This window comes from Chelonia mydas, chromosome 7 (assembly GCF_015237465.2).
Source record: "Chelonia mydas isolate rCheMyd1 chromosome 7, rCheMyd1.pri.v2, whole genome shotgun sequence".
NCBI classification, from domain to species: Eukaryota; Metazoa; Chordata; order Testudines; family Cheloniidae; genus Chelonia; species Chelonia mydas.
In genome coordinates this window covers 58,739,483-58,745,964 of record NC_057853.1, presented here as the reverse complement: position 1 = coordinate 58,745,964, position 6,482 = coordinate 58,739,483, and positions in this window count along the sequence as shown.

Here is a 6,482-nt window from a genome sequence, read left to right as displayed (position 1 = left end):
TTGGAGGAAGGGACAGGCTTTCAAGCTTCACCAAGCTCTTACTCAGGTCTGGGAAAGATAACCAGAGCAATTTGTCCCTGCCCCCAACAGAAGTTGGTCCAATAAAAGATATTACGTCCCCCACCTTGTCTCTGTCACATCCAGGGACCGACACGGCTTCAACAACACTGCAAATAGTGGAATGGATTTTTGTGACATTTTTCCAAACATAAATTCAAGCTTCTCTAGTCTCCGGTCACTAGAGGGCAGTAGGACACATACAGACTGGCCAGTGTATTACACCTTCGCTTGCTGGTCTCCTGATTATACATCTGGAAGATGGCTGGGAAGTTTGTTTCTGGGTCTGAATTTCCCTACAATGTGCAGGGGGTTGCGCTGCAGCTTTGTTGCATGCCCATTTCCAGACTCCAGAGGAGGCAGTGCAGCGTGAGCTTGACAAGAGACCAAAGAAAAAGTGTGTGTCAGATGACATGGAACAAGCCAGAGTGCTTTGCAGCTCCATCTTCTTGTCTCAAACACAGGCTGCCAGATCTCCAGTCCAATACTCTGCTCTCCTTCCATGCCTGGCTGTCCCCTGGGGGGCACGGAGCTTAGCACTGTGGCCTGTCCTGATGGGCAGGCCTCCACCCGCCGGCCCCAGGACTACAAATAGTACACACCTTCCCACTGCTGTAACAAAGGAAGCAGAGGGCCTGGAAACAGTCTCCTTCACAACACAACGTTGATTATCCCCAGAGCCCGTCTGTCCTGTGTACTGAATGCGGGAGGGGTCCTGTCAGGGGAAAAATATAATATGTGCAAACCTGGCTGGTTTCTGTTTGCATGGGGGCTAATCAACCTTTTTTTTTCTAGTTTTGGTCCATTGAGGAAGCCTGAAAACTCAATAGCTCGGAAACCCCAAAGCGAAACCCACGCAGAGCCAAAGCCAAGGTTTTGCACGGTCTGGGCTCACAGCTATAAATCCTTCCTGGATGTTGGCTTTCTGGGGGAAATAAGCCGCTTGTGTGTACTTGGCTGTGTTTCGCTGAAAGCTTTCCTCAAGCCTGGGCCAGGATCTAGGTGTGGAACAAAACTTGAAAACAGGCAAATTTTACCTAGTTTGGGGGGGTGGGGGTGAGAAAGTTTAGCTTAGCTGGGGAGGAGAGTCTCTGTGAGGAAAGGGGAATTCAGCCCTATGGGACCCATCTTGCCCCCACTGAAGTCAGTTGCTAACCTCCCAGGGAAGCACGATTAAACTTAAAAATATGGTACTGAAAAACCACAACCATCATTCTCTGTCACTCTAATTAACCATCTACAAACAGTTACGCACTTGACCTCTGGTTGATCTCTTGCCCTGCCCCCTCTAAGGAATCTCGATATATACATGAAATCAGGAATCTATTTCGCTGCAATGGGAACAGACTTCTTGGAACAGCATCTGAAACCCAGTTGTTTTGTGCAGCGTAAGGCAGGCAAATAAAAAAACATGCTTTTGTTAGGGTGTATTGCTTTAATGACAAATACGTAATATCGAATATTGGGCTTGCTACCTTTTCCAAAGGCCAATTAGGCAGAAAGCCAGACGTGGTAATAAAGAAGGAGGCTAGGGGGTTGTTTTACAGTTTTGAAGTAAAAAACTATATAAAGAAAGTGGGGTGGGGAGGAAATTTAGCCCAATAATAATTAAAACATAGTTTGAGTTGCTTCCCCCCTTGTCAGCAAGTTGCTCAGTTCTCCAGGGCAGGACCCATCTATTTCTTTTGGCTTTAAAATGTACAGACTTGGGTGTTATGTAAATAACAACAATGAATATACAATTCTTAGAAAAAATGCATTAAGATCGATTTAAGTATGATAGTATATGTCAGTACCCAAAGGGTAAAAAACATTACAGGGATGTTGTAATTATATCCAAAACAAACATTGTAAATCAAAGAAATTCAGAGTCAAGGTTAAACTTTGAAGGAATCCAAACATGTCAAAGTATGGAAATGCACAGATAAGGCACCTAAACAACCTAAACTTTGCCCTGTAATGATGCCATTCAATACTTACCTAATTATGATTATAATATGTTAGTGTGTGGTCCCAGTTTAGATTAATCTGATTTTTAAAAAGAAAGGAGTTTTTCATTTATTTCACATGGAGGCATCATAAGGGATGGAAAGACACAGCTAAGGTATGCAAACAACCTTAACTCTGTCCTACAGTGATGTCACCAGAGAGGGAAAAAAGAACATCTTTAAAAATCACTTTAATCTAACCTGGAAACAGATACATAAAAATGCTTTAATCATAATGGTTTGGTTATTTCATGGTGTCACTACAGGGCAGAGTTAAGGTTGTTTGTATGCCTTACTGGTGCATTTCCATCCCACATCATGTTTGGATTTCTTAAATTTTATTAGCCTTAATTCTGAATTTCCTGGGATTATAACACTTAGTTTGGGGATAATTATAATTTTCCTGCAATGTATTTTACTCTATATTGGAATTAAGATTGACATTTAATAGCAATAGTTTAACATAGTTTTTATTTGTCAATTTTAACAGCTCAGTACATGTCCCTGACGTTAGCACATGGATAATAAAGCCATGAAATATTGGGAACTATTATTGAATTAATTAAAACAATATGAAATCAGGGCTAAAATTTTCCCAGTCTAAGAAAAGAACTTTTTAAATATTCTTACCTCACATGCAGGTTTCTGATTTTGCTTCCTTTAGACAAAATCTATGGAGTATTGTTTTTAAAAAACTTTACATAATAAAACGTTTAAGGTTTAAATGATGGCAGTCTTGTCATCTAAAGATCCACAAAACAGATTTTTTTTCATGTTGAATAAATCCATTATATGTAAAAATTAATGTGATCCAAATATTATTCTATGACAAAAACTACAGCACAGAATTATATTTGTCAGAAATACTGATCATAATATATTAGTGACTGTATTATCCACTATAAAAAGCAGGCTGTCTTAAAGTTTGTTAGAAACTAGGAGTGAGTCAATTTTCACCTCTCACACTTCAGCCTTGCTTTGCCAGTGCGCTGAAAAAAACTTAACATCTCCCAAACACAGTGGAAGATCCAATTGCAGTTTCATGGCTATGTTGAGTTTTGCATTTAAAGTAGAGATCGAACCATTGTGTTACATTTGAAAAATACACTTTATCATCCCCAGAATGACCACACTTTTTGAGTACAGAATATATTACTTGGTTGGGAATTAAAAGGAATCAAGAATGAGCTTTTTTAAGAAATGTAACACATACTGTCAGTTAATTTAGATTTTTTTTTTTTTAAGATTAACTATAACTCTGAATTTCCTAGGTTTGTAATACTAGGGTTTTGGAATAATTAAACACCCCTGTGATGTTTTTAAATCTCAACCTTAACTTCTGTTTAACCGTTTTTTAGCTGAGTACAATCTACTCTTCTTGTTTAGCTACCATAAGAAAACATTTAAATTTTGGCAAAATGCAGTTTCCTTCTCCTTGACTTTTCTGTCCTAATGTTATTACAAGGAAGTACTTGCAAGGTAGTTAGTTCAACACTGCAGATAAAAACATGGTTTTCTGTAGATTACATCTTTATGGTATTTATAGAATCCTCCTTTTCTGTCTACTAAATCTTTACAAAATTCTTCTAACCATCTTCTTCTAATTGCAGGTTGTTTTAGATCTGTGCAGAGGATAGAAGTTCCAGAGTGGGAAAGATCTCAAAATGAGATGTTGCAATTTGGCTGGGTTCTGAACTGAAAGGTAACACAAAACTTTCAAAAGTCCCCAGGAAGGAAAATTAAAAAAGTATAGTTTAGTTTTGATCAAAACATTTATTGAGACAAAAATGTTATGAAACATTCTGTTTTGATTTTGTTGACTTTACATTTTCGATGCCATTATTATGCAAAATAAACAATTCCCAAAAGGAAAAGTTAATTCAAACGGCACAATGGAAATGTTTCGTTCTGAACAGGGTGAGTCGGGACCTTTTGCCATTTTCAGAGAGTTGGGTTTTTTCCTGGTTTTCTCTTAAATGAAATTCCAGTGACTCCAACATAATTCCCCGAAGCCTTTCGATGGCACTGCATGATCTGATGGCAAATGGTTCTGTCCCAGTGACCAGGTCCGGGTATAGGGCACAGTTAAAACATCGCTCTTGTATCTAAAGAAACAACCCACCCATCTCCACATGCTCAGAGCAGCGCATCAGCTGATGTGCTGGGACTTTCCCTGCGCTGCGGCCGGGCGATGCTCGAGGTCTGGGCTGAAGGCTGCACCTCAGCCCGCTTCTCACACGAGGGAGCCAGTGTGCCCATACCAGAGTAGCCTGCTGAGGGATGATTGACGCTAGAGCAGGCTTGGACCGAGGAGACAGAGAGAAAGAGCCAATGTAGTGTTATGTGAGGTGCGGTAGTGCAGAGTTTTATAACTTGACCTACTCTCGCTCTCTCTTGTTCTCCAGGCTTGGTTCTGAGTCACGCTCCCAGGAGCTGCTGTTTAGATGATTTCTTTTTCTCTTGTGTGATAGACTTTGTGGTCTTCTGCAGTTTCCACGATATGCTATGCATCCGAAGAAGTGAGCTGTAGCTCACAAAAGCTCATGCTCAAATAAACTGGTTAGTCTCTAAGGTGCCACAAGTACTCCTTTTCTTTTTACGAATACAGACTAACACGGCTGTTTTTATGGGGTTAATTTTCTTATGGTGAATGACATCTGAATATCTCTAGATGATGTGCTAAGGGCTGGTCCGCCCACAAAGGAGCAATCAACAAAAACTGCCTCCGTTTTAATTTACTCCTTCATTCCTCTGGTGCAAGTCTGTGTCTGGACACTCCAATTTCATATGCTAATGATTATGGTAGCACCCAGGAGCCCCAGTCATGGCCCGGTTCTCCCTGGTGCTGGGCGCTGTACAAACCCAGAACACAAAGGCAGAGTCCCACCCTGCCCCAAAGAGTTTACAATCCAAGGGTCCTCTTTTCCTTCTGCTGATGACAATTATGCAAAACTGAAATAGAGGATTCGCAAAAAGAAAAGGAGTGGCTCAAATAAATTGGTTAGTCTCTAAGGTGCCACAAGTCCTCCTTTTCTTTTTGGGAATACAGACTAACACGGCTGTTACTCTGAAACCTGAAATAGGATTCTGTTATTTGGAAGTAAGTGTCCTGGCAGAGAAATAACAAGAGCTGTGAATTAAAACCGATGTAGTTATTTCCATGCAAATTTATGTCCACCTCTGCCCTAAGAAACAGAGATTCACCAGCGGCTTCATCAGGGTTTGACACATTTCTTTTTCTTTGTTTACTGTGGAGAATGCGGCACTGCTCAGCACTCTTCCTGCACTTACTACTCCAACGTTAGTAAGGAGTGAAATCGTTGTTGTGATGTTGTTTCATTGTTGTTTTCTGTGGGGGTAGTAAAGGAAAAATAAAGACAACTTCTTTTTTTAAAGGGGTACAAATTGCCATATGATGTCATAGGATGCAAAGTTATTATAATTGCCAAAGGGCCTAATTGGCTTAGGAGCCCAAGTGGTGTTGACTTTCAATGGGACTTGGGCTCCAAAAAATCTCATAGGTCCTGTTGAAAATCTAATAAGAATAGCTCATTTGCATGATACTGGTGCTCAGATACCACAGTGCTGGGAGATTGGATAGAGAGGATGGTGTGTAGGGAATAGACCGAGGGATCCATCTATCTGTCTCATCTCACTGGTCTCCAGATCCAGGGCCCCACTGTGCTGAGCACTGCTGGGGTCTTTCCATTGTCTTCAGCGGAGTGTGGGTGAGGCCCTGCAGGCAGACCTGCCCACTGCGTTGGTAGGGGAGTTGGCACCCTTCAGCCCTTTATTACCAGCTCAAAGGTGTCTGATAGTCCCATGATCTTTGGGCAGGTAAAGAAAAGGAGCCTGGAGCTAGAGAAACGAGTTAGCTCGGTTTACCTGCTTCGGTGTGTCTGGCAGCGAAAGCCCCCTCCTGTGTCACCTTCATTGCCCGCCCCTGCCGGCCCAGCGTTGCCATTATAAACTGCCCCCCCCCTCCCCCGCCAGCCTCCCATGCGGGCGCCTCTGAAACGCAGCCCCTGAGTTTGACTCAAAGCCTCAATGTTTATTTAAAGGATTGAATGGCAACAAACAGGCCCCTGTGGGCTTGGATCGGAGACAGTGAAGACATGCTCAAGTCAATTACACTTGACAATGCTGTAATGGCCCGTGGTAAGTGGCCCCATTAGCCCGCCCGGCTCTGCAAGGCTATGGGGCCTGTTCAGGGGAGGTGCCGGCTAACCCAGCGGCATCTGCAAGACAAAGGAGCAGAGATGGGTCTGAAGATGTAGAACTGGGCTCAGCTCACGGGGGAACGCTGTTGTTCAGACGCAAGGAAAAGCATCCCCGATGCCAAGACATTGAGGGCCTGCTGCTGCTGTCAGGCTGGCCGGTGTAAATGCGCTGGAGGGAAGGGGGGGCGGGAAGTGGGTTACCCCAGTGTCAATGCAT